Source organism: Xiphophorus hellerii, chromosome 24 (genome assembly GCF_003331165.1).
Source record: "Xiphophorus hellerii strain 12219 chromosome 24, Xiphophorus_hellerii-4.1, whole genome shotgun sequence".
Taxonomy (NCBI): Eukaryota; Metazoa; Chordata; class Actinopteri; order Cyprinodontiformes; family Poeciliidae; genus Xiphophorus; species Xiphophorus hellerii.
In genome coordinates, this window is record NC_045695.1 from 8524144 (window position 1) to 8542951 (window position 18808).

General features: G+C 40.1%; 1 protein-coding gene and 1 long non-coding RNA gene across 3 annotated transcripts in view; both read right to left on the reverse strand.

Annotated features, from left to right (window-relative positions):
- The window catches only part of LOC116715868 (NLR family CARD domain-containing protein 3-like), a gene marked incomplete at its 3' end in the record, with an annotated part of 163667 nt that overhangs the window by 34518 nt on the left and 110341 nt on the right, over window positions 1-18808 (reverse strand). The window lies entirely within an intron of this gene.
- LOC116715872 (uncharacterized) lies at window positions 11794-15659 on the reverse strand. 2 transcript variants are annotated; one of them, XR_004338272.1, is made up of 4 exons: window positions 15644-15659; window positions 13047-13220; window positions 12364-12516; window positions 11794-11844 (listed from the first exon to the last, which is right to left on the reverse strand). It is a non-coding gene; the product is annotated as an uncharacterized LOC116715872 (long non-coding RNA). The 2 variants fall into 2 exon arrangements; XR_004338273.1 differs by lacking the exon at window positions 15644-15659 and adding an exon at window positions 14209-14241 and having other exon boundaries at window positions 13043-13220.

Genomic DNA, 18808 nt, shown 5'->3' on the forward strand with positions numbered 1-18808 from the left:
GGAGAGCGACTCGGCAAAGGGAACAGGTGGAACCGGACCCGTCCAGATCCAGCACCAGCAGGCTGTGGGGTTCTACCTGCAGGATGACGGACATGGACTCAACAAAGAAAGCGTTTGTGCCGTCAGCATCCTCAGTGAGCTCCATCACTTATCTATTTATAGGAGAATCAGGGAAGAGGCAGGAAAACTCTAGAGGTCATGTAATCTGCACAAAGACAGGATCTGAACGGACCCGACTCAACTGGGTTTAAACGGCTGCACAACATCAAAGTCAACATCAGTTTCCATCCAGAAGGAAACAGAGAACAAGTGATTCATCTTCACTGTAATTCAGCTGCTTTGAAATCATCTGCAGTCCGTCTGCATCAGCAGGTCCTGCTTTCTACTGACTTTAGCTTTTCTTTCTGTTCAGCCTCACGAACAATGGAACCAGCTGAATGGGAATCAGATGAATGAACTGGGATCATTGTTTGCTGTCTTCCAGCCACTGCAGGTTGAACTGAACTGTCTGCTCTGATTGGCTGTTTCGCAGCACAGGGTCAGTATCAGGTCATATTTTCCACCAATGACTGTCTCTCTGCCACATCAACATGTTGAGATGTTTTCTGATGTTCTCCTCAATCTGCTGACTTCAAACTCTCCCTCAGAGACACACAGCTGAGCAGTGGAGGAGTGTGAAGCTCAGCTGCTCCATGCTAACACAGATCAGACAGTGGAGATGCTGCTGGATCTCAGCTCAGCTGGAGAGCGCCTCCTGGTGGCCGTTGTGATGGAAAAATTACATTTAAGGTCACATCTGCTAGTCATGTTATATGAATGATTGTGAACTCTCACCAAAAGAACTATTTGGGTTACATGTAGAAGGTTGGAAGTTGTTTTCTACAGCTGCATCAGAACCAGACTGTCTCACCCCTTGTTGTTAATTCTTTATCTTTGGTATAAAACTCATGTGTTGTCTCTGCCTGGCAGAGCTTTTCATCCAGACCTGCTTCATTACTGATTGTCCTACAAGCTCTCTGTATCCATCCATCCATCCATCCATTTTCTGTTCACCTTTGTCCCTAATGGGGTTGGGAGGGTTGCCAGTGCCTATCTCCAGCTACGTTCCGGGCGAGAGGCGGGGTCACCCTGGACAGGTCGCCAGTCTGTCGCAGGGCAACACAGAGACATACAGGACAAACAACCATACACACACACTCACCCCTAGGGAGAATTTAGAGAGACCAATTAACCTGACAGTCATGTTTTTGGATTGTGGGAGGATGTCGGAGTACCCGGAGAGAACCCACCATGCACAGGGAGAACATGCAAACTCCATGCAGAAAGACCCCGGGCCGGGAATCGAACCCAGGACCTTCTTGCTGCAAGGCAACAGTGCTACCAACTGTGCCACTGTGCAGCCCCGCTCTCTGTATTGTGCACAATATATGAATAAACCTGATTGAGTGATTTCACCTGAACAGTGCTTGGAAATAGTATTTTTTCCACGACACAGTGCACCAGCATGACATCACACTCTCCTTCAAACAGCTGGTAGTTGACCTTGAGGACGACCCCAGCTGGCAAACAGCAAACTTTCTCTGAAGACTCTGGAGGTTTGATGTTAGGAGGATTTTTACAGCAGAGCGTTACATGCTGCTTTGGTAACTTGACGGTAAAATCAGATTTTAATTGATTAAACCAGCAGAGAGGATTGTGGGTAGGACATCTCCTCTGTCTCCTCCAGAACTGCTGGAACAGATCAACCTCAGCAGGCAGATCATGTTCTGAACTCTGAGGATGTTTTCCTGAACTCAGGGCCGAGCAGCAGAGATTTCCTCAAAATTTCCGGTAGTTATCAAGAATTCAAAGGTTGATAACTTTACCTTTACCAGGTAAAATTATCAATGAACACAAAGCCTGAGAGGAACAGGTCCAGGACAACAAACGTCCAGATAACAAACTGATAAAAAACCAGATAACACTTTAGCTCCTCAATAAAGAATTAGAGGTTGGAGCAGCTGTTTAGTTTTAATCTATTTAATGTCCATATTGATCTATTAATGTATTGATTATTTTGGTGATGATATGGAAGAGTACAACGCAAGCATCAGAACCAAACTAAAGTCAAATTTCTCCAAGAGAGACGATTAATGAGACTTTATCAGGATAAACGGGTCAAACAAAGGTTTGAACTTCCTGTTTCTGTTAGTTTGAGTCCATCTGTCAGAAAATAAAAGCTTCGTCTGTTTCCTGTGAAAATATGAAGAGCTGAAGCTGAAGGAGAACCGGGCCGAGTTCTGGTTCTGGTTCCTCCACAGAGAGAAAACCCAGAGAGAGGAAAACAAGAAGTCAACACTCACCTGATCCAGATTCTGCTCTGCTGCTACATGAACATTGACCCCATTTCTCCTGCTCTGATACCTGACTCCTCCTGAGGCTCCGCCCCCTGCCCAGGTGATTTTGAACACCTTTAATGTTTTCTTCCCTTTGACTCAACAGTGAGCAGACCTGGAAAACTGAGCTCAGATTAAAACTTTTTCAGGGTTTTTCTCATTTTTAGGTCATTTCCTGTCAACTTATCAATACAGGAAGTAGTTCAGTAAAACAGGAAGTGATCAGCAAAAATCCTGGGAGGAGATCTGATCGCTTTAGTTCAGCTTTAATATTTCTGTCTTTATTTCTAGTCTGGAAAACATTTGACTCCATTTCTAGACGGATCATTTTCTGACTGCTTCCACTTCTTTAATCATTAACCTTTATGATACCAAGCCTACTGCAAGGGTCAAAGGTCGATTCCTCTTTCTTATCCTGGTGGTAATTAATTTTACAGCAGGCAGTAAAACAGGAACAAACCAAACTCTCACAACAATCAAACAGTTTCACACGTTACAAAGTGCAGCTGATAGTGTGAGTGACTGAAGCAGTAAGTTCTGGTGGTGGTGAATCTGCAGCTGATGGAGGAAAACAAGGTCCATCCTGATTGGACGACCCAGATCCATCAGAACAGCTCACTATGGTCATTAAAGATATTTAACCATAAATCTTTACAACACTCTAAAAGCTCTTCTGATTCAAACTGTTGGCAGCAACAGGTTCAGTTTGGTAATCAATAACTATCAATACGAACTTCCAGGTTTTAGTCTAAAAAATTGTGGAAATGTGAAGGAAAGTCTGCAATCAACTGTATTCTAGCGAATGAACAAGAGCCATAAAAGAGGTTTTTGTTAGTGGTTCTGAAACTTAAATATCCAAAAGATTGGAGGTTTTATTTTCTGATTAAAAATCACCTTAATAATTAGAAAACATTGAGATTTATAATTATGGTTGAACAATTAAAATACAACTACACATTCAGCTGACTTAAATCTGAGCATAAGCAGGACTTGAACATGAAATCTTTGGGTTTGCAGAGCAGCACCTCTAACCTCTCCACCAGGCATCCTGCTGGTGGAATATAACTGGGAAGACTGGTGTTGGCTCCTAGTTGGTCAGTGACCTGGTGAAGTTGTTATCTTGGAATATATTGGTTGATTATAAGTGATCGCTGTCTGATCTTCAGTCTGCTCTGTTTAGTATGGAAAAATGTCAGGCAATTCTGATTGGTCTCCAGGTACTTCAAGCTTGAATTGAGGTACCTTTGAATTGGGACATTTGGAAAGACTGAGATAAACGACGGCCGTCTCTGAGCTGCCAAACGCTTCCCAACTTGGAATAATGAACTGAATTAAAGGTTTAGAAAGTAACAGGTCAGACATTTTCTGTACACTGCTTCACAAATCAACAAAAAGACAGAAAGAAAGAAATTCGAATCCAGACATATGGTAGCCTGGTAGGACAATAGAACCCTGCTAAATCTGAAAAGTGGGTTAAAGGCATGATTGGTGAGTTTTACAGGTCTTCATGGACCAACAACACTTTCTAAGTTATCACTGAAATATGCATCATGTATGAGCAGCAAAAGTTTATCCAACAGGCCAAAAATAACTGCATCTTCCATAATTCAAGTTTCATCAGTTTGGATCTGAACCCATTTCAGTCCAGATGAACAGTTTTTTTTTAAGGTTTTAAAAAATAATAACTGTATATATTGTATATATATACACACACAATGATACATCAGATGACTGATGTATGCAAACCCGATCTACCAAAAACAGTACAGAATATCTGTGTACAGGAATATCTTCAAACATGAATGACGCAGAAAATCCATTTTTCAAACGACAGTGTTACATGACCCAATGTTCTGTAAATCACCTTGAAATTGTCCTATTTACTTTTTGAACATGTACAATATGATAGACAAAAAAAATGCTAACAAGACATTTTCTGCCGTTTCCCTTTTCTTCTCGAACATTTGAAGCTCCATCTCTTCCTAAGGTTACAATAAGCTCAAAATGATGAGTTTGACCTTTATATTTCTGAGTTGTTTTGTTTTTTTAAATGTTATGCAGGGCAGATTTATCGTAATATTGCAGGACAGCATACAGTATGCGGTGCCTGAGAAGCATCTCATTCTTCCACCTTAGAAAATACTCCTTCATATCACCCTAAATATGAAGGTACAGTATACAGCTTTTTCTAATATTTTGCCAAGTGATTGATGGTTTGCTGAGCTGTACAGATCGCTGATTCTTGGGCATAAAGTGACGTGACGGTTTGACAAGCTTGAATAGCTCATGATCAGATGTTGGTATGAAATCTCTTCAGTTGGAAATTGCTTCTTCTCCATGTGGTTCCTCCTCCTCTCCCCGGACCCTGAGGTTGAGCACTGCTTTGCATACTCTGGACATTTTCCTGCTGATTTTGCAACACACCGATTTGTGCTGGTGCCCTTTAGTTGTGCGGACCAGATAGAGTGCAGCCTTTGTGAGCAACTAGCCCCTTCGCTAAGTTGAGTACAAACTAAATACAGACTTTCATTTTATGTCCTCATGCGGGGTGAGGTGAAAAAGTTTCAGGTCTCATCAAATGGAGAATGATCAACTTACACTGGAAGAAAAAAACACACACACACAACACATGAATTATTCATGACTCAGCAGAAGATAAGGACCTCTTTGGCTGTTAAGTCATCCCTCTAGATGCCAGGCAACATCTGTTTGAGCAATTGGTCCCTTGCTACCTGAATGGTTAATTACCCAATGATTAAACTGGTTGACCGTATCGACACGGGGGTTTTTAGAGCCTCAAAAAGCAATACAAAGTCAGAGAAATATATATATAAATTTTTAAAACACTGATTTCTCAGAATTCTTCCTCTAGAACCTCCAATTGGTCCAGAAAACAAGTTCATTTCTTCAAACATTTTAGATTTTCTTATTTCCTGTCAGCAAATTAAGCTAACCTGGCTGTTTTCTTTGACTGTTCAAGGTTTTAAGATTTTAGCTCTTAAAGCCTGAATCTTTCTTGTTTCTGTGAAATGTTAAAACACTCCAGATTTAAAAGTTTATTTTTTCCCTCCTTCAGTTATTGTTGAAATCTTTTCTCAGAGCACACCGTAGACATTTTGGAAATTAAATGTTTGAACTGTAGTTTTTATCAAGTTAGAGTAATAAAAGTTGTTGGCTACAAAAAGGACATAATGCCTTCACCGAGAGTGGCATTACATTAAAAAAACTACAAAAAGGAAAATGAAGCTCTTTAAAAGAATAAAATTCAATATCATAAAAAAGTCCTTGTATTTATTATTTTGCCATTTTACTTTGTGAATTATTTTCTGGTATCTTCTCTGGTAAACCCAAAATAGATAACAGATCTGGCCTTTGCAGTTGAAGTACCTGTAGTAATAAATTAAGTGAACAGTTGTTCACTTAAGAACAAATTTTCTTTCACTTTAGAGTAAAAGCACAGAGGTAAAATAAATAAATAAATAAATAAATAGTAGATGCAGTTGTAAGGTCTTTTGCACAACAGTAATGTGATGTTGGTCTTTGAAATCTAATTATATTTCAGAAATACTGCAAAAATTGCCCATTTTCTAAATTGTGTCTATAGACGTTAAAAATCGTGATTGGCCAAACAAAATGCAACGGATCTTCTAAAACAAAGGAGGAGTCACTCTGAGTACCAAGGAGTGCATAAGTAAGTATTTCTTTCCCAGGATCCTTCACAGAGGACAGAAAAACTGGAATAATACTTGATGTGGCAGAAATGTTTCGGGTGAGTGCATGAGATAAAACACTGTGAGAAACCTGAGCTGTTTCTTCTGGAGAGATTGAAAACTGCTGACCAACATCCTGACATCTCACTCTGTCCTTGTGTAAACAAGTAGGATGATGTCGTCTACACTCTCCACAAACATGCCGCGTTTTACAGTCTTTCAATAAATGGCCTTTCCTTAAACATCCAAAACAAAGATGGTTCTGATATATAAATGATCTTTTGTCTTCCATTGATTTAACTGCAAATTTGGGACATTTAGCAACACTGTGTGATATGTCTGCACAAACCAAGCAAGGCAGTTTAGATTTCAGAACATGACCAGTTTCTTGTTTCTTGAACTCCGTACTGGTATTAAAAGTCTTAGCTTTCCTGGAAAGATCATTTGAAGAAGTTTTAGACTTTAACAAAAATGGAGAAGCAATAGGATTACATGCTATACGTGCTTCCTTTTGTATAAATCTAGAAAAACATTCAAAAGATGGATATTCTCCACACGCTTCAAGCACTTCAACAACAACTCTACTCCATTTACGTACAACCCAGTCTGGTCATTTCTTCAACATCTTATGATTTTCTTCACAATCATTTAAGATGGACAGTCCTTTTACTTGAGGCATAGCCTCTTCACAACTTTTCAAAAAGTCAGCAAAATCTCTGAGAGATAATGGATCATTTGGTGCAATCTTTGGCCATGACATAAGTTTATCCCTAAATGGGTTTCCATATCTGTCCTGTACAACTGACCAAGCACCCTCATATGCATCCTCAGAGCTTCTGTAAAAGAAACCTTCCACAGCCTTTCGGGCTTCTCCAGAGAGATAACCTTTCAAATACAACATTTTTTCCCCAACAGAGATGGATTTTGAATCAATTAAAGTTGTAAATGATATCTTAAAGTCCACAAATTTCAAAGGGTCACCTGAGAATATGGCAGGTTCAGGAACAGGAAGGCGACTTAAACTCAATGAGCTCGTTAAGGCTTCAGCCAAGTTTACTGCAGGAATCTCAGAGCTTGAGGTGGTAGAATTGATGCAGCCCTTGCAGCTGACTTTCTTGGGTGTTTTAAAATTTGCACTGATTTAACCTCAGGCTTAAAATCAAGATTTTCCCCTTCTACCCCATCTTCAAGTCTGCTATAAACATCAAGCCGAGCTGCAGCCATTTTGACTTCCATATCTGTTTGCATTACCTTTAACTTGCTCTTCTCCTCATCAAGCTGCTGTAGCACTTCAGCTTCCTTCTGCTTCATTTCTGCCATAATCTGGGACTCATGACACTTCCAGTCACATTCAAGCTTACTGACTCTCGCATGTTGAGCTTCAATCTCCAACATGGATTTAACTTGTACCTTTTTAGCCGCAAGATCAGCTTCTGCCATTACACGCCCTTGAGAAACTTTGGAGCTGGTAATTGATGAACCACATGAAGAACATTCAGTAGAGATTTCTCCAAAAACAGACTGATATTCGTCTCTATTTAAGACTTCTCGCACTCTTTCCTTTTCAACTTATTGATTACATTTTTCTTCAACAATACCCCCTTCTAAACGCTTACACACAAGATCATAAATCTCATTTGTTAGTATAGTACAGGCATCTAGTTTCTGCACAATATCTGGAGTATTTAAAGAATTACGTTGAAGAAACTCATAATTCTGTTTCACTTTATCAAGACTGTTTTGGATCTGCTGATTTATTTCATCCAGATTTTCCTGAGAGCAAAAACCCTTTAATTTCATCCTGGCTTCTCTGGCGATTTGTTTCCAGGATGCATAAGATTTAATCCATAAACAATCTGCGTCATACTTAATTTAGAAAATTCTTAATTTACTTTAGTCTACTATCTGTTACAACATATATACACATACATACTTTTAAGTACAATTCAACAACCTGGATGTCCATGTGACAATATTTTATTAATATTTATTTTAAAAAACCCCTACTGTATTGTTTTTACCTCTAAAATATATATTTCTCAAATATCAATTGTTACAGCTAATCATGGATCCATTTAAGTGAATTTAAAGCAAGGACACTCTGCGGTCGGAGATTCGGATCAACTGACAAAACAGTTGGATTTTTATTTTGCAGATTTTGGTTCAGCTGCTAAATAAAAGCTGGAGAGTTTCTATTTTGGAAACCAGTGTAGAGTCTGAAAACTTGTTATATATTTAAAACTCAATAATACATCCAGGCTGAAGCCTTTGTGCTATGAGTGACCTACACATTCAACAGACTCAGGCTGCCATATACAGATAAACACCACAGCTGGGAGGTCCAACATATACAAACAGTGGTGCCAAAGCACGTTGACATGTGGCAAGAGGAAGATGGAATCGAACCTACGCCCTTCCTATTACAAGACAACAACGCTACTCTCAGAATCTTGACTTTTGGATCCCACAGAGGAATGTTACTGACAACCTCAAAATATACTTCAGTTTTCCTGATTCAGCTCAATTCTTCCTCTAAAACCAGGTTCTGAGTCTCTGACGTCAGCAATTATAAATCACTGCAATTAATAAACATGATTTGATTTTAAAATAATTGGACATCATTTATTCTCCTTGTTAATTTATCATTTCTCTTTCATACGTTTTATTCATTGTTAGCTTTCAGTGCCTGCGATGGACTGGTGACCTGTCCAGGGTGAACCCCGCCTCTCGTCTGGTGACAGCTGGAGCTGGGCCCCACCGGCCCCCCTCACCACCCTGCAGGGATCAACGTGTTCAGATCATGGATGGAAAGATTTGATGGTAGATTGTCTCCCTTAAGACCTCACTGAAAACAGCTTCATAGTTGATGCCTCAACATCAACTGATTCTATCATATTGCTGACTATTTTTTCTACTTCTAACATAAACAGGTAAAGAAGTAACCTAGAAATGTTTTCCCAGCCCAGGCATCCGGTCCCAATCATCATCAGTTCTGATGATGTCACATGCATAGCGAGTCCGCTACGTCTTAAAATTGTAAGTCAGACTTTTTTCTTTGCCATTTTTCTGTACTCTTTAAAATACAAATGTTCTTTTTTGTAGGTTTCTGTAAAGTGCAGTGAATGGGAATGTTCTGCCGTTGATCCTCACTGTTCTTAGGAAGGAGAAATGTCAGTATGTTTGCAATAATACTGGAATACTGTGATATTAAATTAAAACAATACTCTGTCCTTGGTTCAATATTTTTCACATTTCCTCTAAAGTGTACCTATTGTTTCATTGTACTAATTTTCATAAGCATGTTGTCTGCAAATTTTGAATGTATTGACAATTTGTACAATTCTGTAATAGTATATTGGCAATGTACTCTTGAAAAATGTAAATATATTTCAAATAAAATGTGATTTGTTATGCATGCCTGCATCCAACTCTATGACCAACATTCACCATCCGACCCGATGGAACTGGAGAGGTTCTGAAGGAGGAATGGCAGAGGATCCCCAAATCCAGCTGTGAAAAACTAGTTGCATCATTTCCAAGAAGACTCATGGCTGTACAAGCTAAAAAGGGGTTTCTACTGAGCAAAAGGTCTGAATACTTATGACCATGTGATGTTTCAGTTTTTCTTTTTTTAATAAATTTACAAAGCTTTCTACAATTCTGTATGTTTTCTGTCAAGAGGGGATGCTGAGTATACATTAATGAGAAATAATATGAACTTTTCTGAGATTAGCAAATGGCTGCAATGAAACAGAGTGAGAAATTTAAAGGGGTATGAATACGTTTCATTCATTAATTCACCAGGGACTTTGATTTTCCTCATTAAAACAAAATCAGAGTAAAGGAAAAACATGGATATTTGAAATGTCCGTGATTTTAAATAATATCACACCCTGGTTCACTTACACCTGCTTAGTTGTTTATGCTGTGGATTAATTTCACATTGAAACATTGTAAATAAAACATCAGCAAAACAAGAAGTGAACACTCACCTGATCCAGACGCTGCTCTTCTTCTTCTTCTTCTTTTTTGGCGGTTGGCAAGCAACTTATTGATGTGCATTACCGCCATGAACTGGAATGGAGTGTGGATCGGGATGCTACATATATTTTTCCCCAAACTCCCATAAAAAGAAAAATAAAAGAAACCTTATATCCTTTCTATCAATTTCGTTTTCTTAAGATAATTTATTAAATAACAAAAATATACAGACTCTGCTCTGCTGCTGCATGGAGTCTGAACCGGTTCTGATCCAAACCTGACTAGAGCTGACACACCTGAGGCTCCGCCCCCTGACCCAGCTGAGGCTCCGCCTCCTTCCAGGTGACAATAAACACCTTTATTTTCATGTTTTCCTTTGTATGAGTTGAGCTGTAAAACTTTAGGTCAGATTTGAACTTTTTCAGGTTTTTCTCAGTTTTCTGCTCATTTCCAACCAACATTTTATTGCAGGAAATCATTTCAGGAAGGAACCAGAAGATTCAGGAGTCTGGGAGATGTGACTGTAACCGACCTGAACACTGAGGCCCCAGAGCGCCCCCTGCAGGATCTGCTGCACCATTAACCGGACAGAAATGGCAGTTTTATACAAGTTATTATTCTAATTCAATAGCTGATTTAATTCATCGAGTTTTGATTGAAAAGATTGATTCTCATCTGTTTTATTAAAAAAACATCTTCAGTCTGAATACTGCAACAATAAACTGCTGGCTAAATTAGTAGCTTAAAGCTGAAATCAACTTGAGATGTTTCTGCTTTTACTAATTTAAGCTGTGAAACTAAATGTGAAAACTTAAAATACAGCAAAAATGGCCTGGAGGATTAAAATGAAGGTTTAGTTATTATATGTGTACACAGTCAGCTGCATAAAAAATACACAAAGATTTTTTAAAAACTTTATTTGGTCGTTAAACATCCAGCAACCCACATTGCATTAGAAGAATTATGAATATCAAACATGAACCAATCAGCACATTATCCCAGTGATTCTCTGAGGTTTGAATAAATCAGTAAAATCACAGTAAAGAGCCTGAAGTTCTCTAGAAAACTCAAAACATGAAATATGGAGTTAAAAAAGTAAAAACCAAAACAAACTGAGAGAAATTAAAGCTGAGAATCAATGATGACGTAAAACTTCAAGATTTAGCTTTTACAATGAACATAAAATATATAAAATCTTTTTTTTCCAGGTTCCACATGTTCCTGAAAACTGCTCTAAGATCAGAGTTTCTGTAGGACATCCAGTTCTAAACTGGTTAAACTGGTTTCTCTGATGGAAGCTGAAGTTTCTCTGCAGTTTCCAGTAAAGCATCTTTTTATCTGTGGAGCTTTGAGGAACATTTTCATGTCAGCAGAAGGAAGAAGCAGCAGAGAAAAGAGGTTTGAAGTGTCTTTCATGGCTTCAAAGCTGAACTGAAAATGATTCCCATGTTTCCATTCTCAGACCATTTCTGGTTCCAGGATGAAAATGAATCAGAGAGAAAAAAGATCAACTTTCCAGTTTAATCCAGTTCAGATCAAAACTCCATGAAGCCTCTAAATGGAGCCCAGTTTGAATTGGATCTTTATTGATCCAAAGAGACAAACAATATCAGACACTAAATGACAGACATGAGAAAATAAACAGGAGGGAAATCTTGGAGGTCAGAGGTCATCATCATGATCCAGTCAGAGTCTCTTTAGACTCAAACTGCTGCAGCTTCAACCTCTGAGGATCAGCAGGACACTGAGACCATTTTCTACTTCACAGAGATCAGAACCTGCAGAGAGAAGAAGGAAGGAGAGAGCAGATCAGTGAGTGTTTCCAGCCTCTCTCCAGCAGCAGTCAGTGACGCAGCACATCCACTAGATGGTTTCCAGGCTGCAGTCAGACTGATCTCAGAGCTGTGACCAAGATGAACCTGATCAGTTGTTTCCTGTTGAACTGAGAGAACAAACAGATCTGAGATCAGATCTGCTGCTGCCACAGTTTGATGGATGAGGACCACTGTCTCTAGACATGTTGGACGGCTGGACGCTGGAGTCCAGCTGGACTTCCTGGAGACATGGACACAGCAACAACACTCATCTTCACACCAACACAAACGCAGGAATACAGCAAGCTGCTGCTCCTCTGATTGGCTGATTGCTGTCTCTGTGTCCAATCAGGAAGCCTGAACCATTCTCCTCCCACTGAGAAGCTGCAGCTTTACTGGGAACACTGGATCTTTGCTCTGATGCTAACTGGGTTTAGTTCAATATGCTGACAGCAGCTGGACTCACTACAAACATTTACTTACTTTACAGTCTTTACAAGATTCTTCAGCTGCTGAACATCTGAATCCTTCAGGTTGTTTCCTCCCAGGTCCAGTTTTGTCAGACGGGTCGGGTTGGACTTCAGAGTTGAGGCCAAATAATCACAGCTGATCTTTGACAAACTGCATCTGAACAATCTGAATAAAGAATAAAAGATGTGAGCTGAAGCCAACAGGATGCAGGTTAACCAGTCCAACAGAACCAGTTAAAGATTCTCATCAATATTAATGCCAACAAGCTGCTGCTTCAATAAAGACCTGCTGACTTCAGAACCAGAACCAGAACCTGGTACTGGGTCATGTTGTGTTGGAGGATTTTAGTCAGTAAAATCATTCCAGGTTCTGATCAAAGTGTTGAAGCATCAATCATTGATTACTGATTTGTTCCTGTCAGATTCCAGGAATTCACTTTTCTAGACTGGGTTGAATGACCTTTGACCTGCTTCACATGAGGGGGATTTCTACACACTGGGGGTCCGAATGCTGTCCTGTTCTGACCTCAGATCAGCAGGTCCAACTCAGTTACACAGAGGGACTAAATTAAACTCTGGATCCAAGTCCAGGAACAAACTCAGAAAATATTTATTAGAACAGAAGAAATTAATTTGATTTATGATCAATTATATATAATTATTCACATAAAAATCAATAATTATATAATTACATACTCCAATGTCTCCAGTCTGCAGCCTTCAGTCTGTAGAAAACCACAGAGCTCCTTCACTACAGAATCTTCCAGGTTGGTTCTGAACAGGTCCAGTTCTGTCAGATGGGTCGGTTTGGACTTCAGAGCTGAGAACAGAGAAGTCCAGCTGGTCTCTGATAAACTGCAGTCCCACAATCTGAATAAAGAATAAAAGATGTGAGCTGAAGCCAACAGGATGCAGGTTAAAACTGAAATACGAACAAATAAATAATAAAAATGTAGAAAATTAATTTCCCTGAATGTAAAAGAAACATGATGAACTGATTCTAACATCTGATCCAGTCAAACTGGTTTAAAGAGTCCAAACCAGCAGAACCAGAACATTTGATCAATAAAGAAACTCCAAGTTTTCTATCAGCCTGGATGAGTTGAGCTATTTCTGCTGGTTCCTGATCATCAGCTGGAGACCCGACTTGGTAACTGGATCAGAACCACTCAGTTTCTTCATTAATGGCCTTGGGTTCTTATTAAAGCTGCTGAAAGCCAATGGAGGCCATTATTTCCTAAGGAGACGTGACCTGATGAAGCATCATCACAGAGACGAGGCTCCAACCGACTGACAGCTGTCAGACTGAAGAGGACGGTTCCTCTCTGACCCGGCCCAACAGAACCACAGCTTCAGGACAAAGCTGAGGAACCTGCTGCTGCTGCAAACCTCACTTTCATTCATTTCATCTAGATTTGCTTTTCTACAATCAGTCATTTCTTAGATTTGGCCATTAATGATGATTTGAACTTGTCAGTGTTTGTGGCTCGACTCTGGAGGAACAACATTTCATTCTGGATGTAAAGATGAGAATCAGAAATGAGAAATAAAACAATCTGAATCTTTACCAAACCAAACTGAAACATCTCCATCATTAATTTACATCATTTGAATTATTTTACTCATTTTGTTCATCAGTTAAAAACATTTTAAAGTAAAAAACTGAAAAACAAAGTTCAATAATCTCAAAGTCTGATATAAGAAAAAAAATAATATATAAGGTAAAAAGTTTTAGAGATTTTATTCTGACATTTAAACTGATTGTTATGAAATAAAATATATTAGAATAAAAGCATTAATTAAACTAATGTTTAAAGTATAAATGAAGGATTTTATTGTATAAATAAAGAAAACAAACCTCAGATTCTTCACTTTACTGACTGAACTCTCCAGGATCTCAACCAGACGCTTCAGATCAGAGTCTCCACCTTCATCTATGATGATCTGATTTATTTCCAGTTCAGTCAGATCTGGGTTGGACTTCAGAGCCGAGGCCAAAACTTCACATTCAGCCTTTCGGATCAAACAGCCACCAAGTCTGTGATTAGAGAAGAAATAAATTCAGTTCTAATGAAATCAATCTGGATCATAAACAGACTAAAATATAATAACAGTGATGTCATCATCTGATCAACATCTGATCTTCAATTTACTGAGTTTGACCCCACAGAGAATCTGTGCAGTTCCTGGTTAAAGTCCAGGTTCTGGTTCTGGTTCTGGTCCAGGCTTCATGTCCTCAGACCTTCAGCTGCAGTCAGATGTTGAAGATCTTCTATCATCTGGGAAGGAAAGTTCAGTTTTCTCTGCAGCATCTGATGGAGCTGCAGCATCAGAGCCTCAAAGGAGCTGAAGCAGCTGATGAAGAGGCTGACTGAGCTGATGAAGGAAACTACTGGAGATGATGGAGAGGAGGAGGAACTGCTCACAGCTCGGACTTGGACTAGACCGTGTGGCTCAGAGGAACAAAGGTTTGGATGTCAGAAGAAATTGTTGCTAAACTCTTAAAGAGCTGAAGACCAAAACAGAGCGTTTGGGTCCAGCAGCATTTTTCATGGTGAAGCAGTGAAAGTTCTCCAGTAACTAGAAGAGGCTGGGATGTCTAAAGAGTTGAAGCTCATGTCTCTCCAGGTCTTCATGGCTAACAGCTTCAACAAAAGCTGCAGATGAAGAGTTGATGAGGAAAATGGTTCCAGCTCTGGAAGCAGAGTTCTCAGAGCTTTGGGAGGATCTGACAGAAACTAGGACTTTTTCTGGAGCCAGACAACAATCACCACATTTTGCTCTCATTTACAAACTCAGAGGAAACTAGTGGGAGGAGGAAAAGTTGGTTCACTAAGTTTCTAACTGGTTTCCATGACAACAGCAGCAATTATTGGGGTTATTTTAAAGTGTCCATCAAACCTAAACAGTGATTTTATAAAAAAAGACAAAGATCCTAAAAGGAGTAGCGGCTCAATGAGTGAAGAGGAGTTTAAAGTGTAAAAGTCTCTCTGGCTGATTGGATCTTTCAGACAAAATAGATTTTTTTCTAGAGTTCAGGGTTTTCTATTCATTTAATCATGAAAACTGATAAAAAGATAAATATTTTTAAAATGATCAAAATGTCTAAAACCAGAAGCTGCAGCTGTCCTGGATGAGCTGAATGTTTAGATGGTTGAATGGCTGAAATAGTCCAGAGGATGAAGGAAGAAGTTAAAGACCAAAAACATCCAGAAGCAACTTGAAGAAGAAGAAGAAACAGGAGGACAATACAGCTGAATCAGCATTCACACAATGAAAACATCTGGACTCACCGAGCCTTTCTGCAGTTCCTCACAGCTGGAACCAGTCTCCGTCGTCCATCATCTGATGTGTTGTACTTCTCCAGGTCCAACTCATCCAGAACCTCTGACATCTGCAGCATGAAGGCCAGAGCTGAACAGTCAGTCACTGAGAGCTTCTTCCCTGAATCCAGCAGCCGTTGGATCTCCTGATAAAATGAGACGTCGTTCATCTCCACCAGACAGTAGAAGATGTTGATCCTTCTGTCAGGAGAGATTCTATCAGTGTTCATCTCCTTCAGGTTGGTGATGATTCTCTGGATGGTTTCTGGACTGTTCTCTGTCTGACCCAGCAGATCTTCTAAGAGTCTCTGGTTGGACTCCACAGTGAGACCATGAAGGAAGCGGACAAACAGGTCCAGGTGGCCATTTTTACTGCTGAGGGATTTCTCCATGACCTCATCTAGAGATGTTTCTCTGTATTTTTCTCCCAGAAACGTCTTGATCACCTCTGACTTCCTGCTGGTGAAACAGTGGAGCATGTAGACTGCAGCCAGAAACTCCTGGATGCTCAGATGAACAAAGGAGTAGACGGAGATGTCGCACGTCCCTCTCTCTCTTTTAAACATTTCAGTGAACACTCCTGAGAACAACGCAGCATCTTTGATGTTGATGCTGCACTTTTTGAGCTCTTTGTCATAGAAGATCAGGTTTCCCTCCAGCAGCTGCTCAAAAGCCAGTTTTCCTAGAGACTCAATCAGCTTCTTGTTCTCTGGACTCCAGATTGATCTTGTCTTTTTTCCTCCATCATACTTTTCCTTCTTGATTGCGAAGTTAACCTCCAGGAATGCTATGTACATCTCAGTCAGAGTCTTTGGCAGTTTTTCTCCCTCTCTGGTCATCATCACATCCTCCAGAACTTTAGCAGTGATCCAGCAGAAAACTGGGATGTGACACATGATGTGGAGACTTTTTGATTTCTGGATGTGGGAGATGATCCTGCTGGCCTTCTCTTCATCATCTCTGAATCTCTTCCTGAAGTACTCCTCCTTCTGGGGGTCAGTGAACCCTCTGACCTCTGTTGCCATGCCGACACACTCAGCAGGGATCTGATAGGCTGCTGCAGGTCGTGTGGTTATCCACAGGAGAGCAGAGGGAAGCAGTTTCCTCCTGATGAGGTTTGTCACCAGAACATCCACTGAGCTGGACTCTGTAACATCAGTCAGGATCGGATTGTTCTTGAAATTCAGAGTAAATCGACTTTCATCCAGACCATCAAAGATGAACAGAACCTGGAACGTTTCAAAGCTGCTGATTTCTTTGGTTTTAGAAAATAATTTATGAATCAGTCCTAATAAGCTGAACTTTTCTTCTTTCAACATATTCAGCTCTCTGAAAGTGAATGGAAATATGAAATCAATGTTCTGGTTGGTTTTGCCTTCAGCCCAGTCCAGAGTGAACTTCTGTGTTAACAGTGTTTTCCCAATGCCAGCCACTCCCATGGTCATCACTGTTCTGATTGGTTGATCACTTCCAGGTGGGACTTTAAAGATGTCTTCTCTTCTGATTGTTTCTTGTTTCCTGGATGCTGTTTCAATGTGTCTGACCTCATGTTCCTGGTTGACCTCTCTAGTTAACCCCTCTGTGATGTGGAGCTCTGTGTAGATCTGGTTCAGAACGGTTTGATTTCCAGCTTCAGCGACGCCTTCAGAGAGACTCTGGAACTTCTTCTTCAGAGACGCTTTATGGTCACTCTGACACCGAATATCAAAATCTGAAGAAAGAGACAAAGACAGGAGAGGAGACACTTCAGCTGAACATAAGGAAAACAATAATTTTTTGATATTCTCAGAGACAATTTGTGCATCAGCTTTAATGGATGAGAAAAAAGTAAATCAATAAATAAAAAGCCCAAATTTTATAAAAACTCTGCATGGTAAGAATAACAAAAGTCACGACTGTAACTACGGTTCTATGAATCCCAGATGACCGCCAGAGGCGGTGCTTAAAGCACTGAATGATCTCTCTTGCACAGGTCGAGAATCTTATACCAACATGGTCACATGTGACCCCCGGTGACACCAGTAAGTCTATATAGTCACGTGACAATGACAGCTCAGTCCCTTAATCTTCTCGTGAAACACGATGATTCTGAGGGACCGAGCGCTCTGGCGGTCATCCGGGATTCATAGAACCGTAGTTACAGTCTAAACTTTTGTTCTATTTCATCCCTACTGACCGCCAGAGGCAGTGATTAAAGCACTGGATGACGATTACCGACAGAGTCCTGAGAAATCACACACAGAAAAGAAACAACCCCGAAAACATGCCCACCTCACTGGGATGATGATGAGCGCTGGGACAGGATCCCAGGTGAAAGGTGGCACAGTTAACCCTGTAAAACCCAGCAAAGGTATTTGGGGATGACCAAGAGGCTGCTGCACATATAGCCTCCAGAGTGACCCCAGACACCCAGCATCTCACGCTCACAGGACTCGGTCAGGTCGAGCTGAAATCGCCACTCTTGACCCGTAAACCGACGAGCGAATAGGCCAGGAAACACGGCTGCACAATGTAACAAAAGCAAACCTGAAGCAGCTACGATAATAAATAAAGACAAGCCAGATATGGAGGCACAATATAAGAAAAAGCAATCCCAAAAACGGAAATTAATTGAAACCTTCAATTCATCCATGTGCTGAAGATGTTTGACCATCAATCTGCAGGCTCTCTGTTCTTCTTCATCACAGCATCTATTTTGTTGCAGTCCTTGTCTGCTCTGGTTTGGTTCTTCTCAAGTTTACCTTCTATCTCTGAATGTTTAAAGACGCGATCTGATAGAAGGTCATCAAGGAGCTGTTAACTCTCAATATTATTGGTGAATATTGTGATGAAAATATTGACTGATTAACAAACATTTTCATCACTTTTTTTCTCCTTTCTTTATCATCACCAGCACATGAGTTCCAGTTACACCAGCTGAAATAATTGATCACTAAAAGACTTTTAAACCTTAAATTTCCAAATCTCAACTAAAGACGTGGATCTGGTCCAACAGAGACGACAGGAGGCTCTGATTGGAGGAGTTCAGTCTCACCTGGAGAACAGCTGCTCTGATTGGCTGTCGGCCGTTCAGCTCCTGTTCTGGGTCTTTCTTCACACTCACAGCTCCTGTAAAGACATTTCTTCATCAGTGAA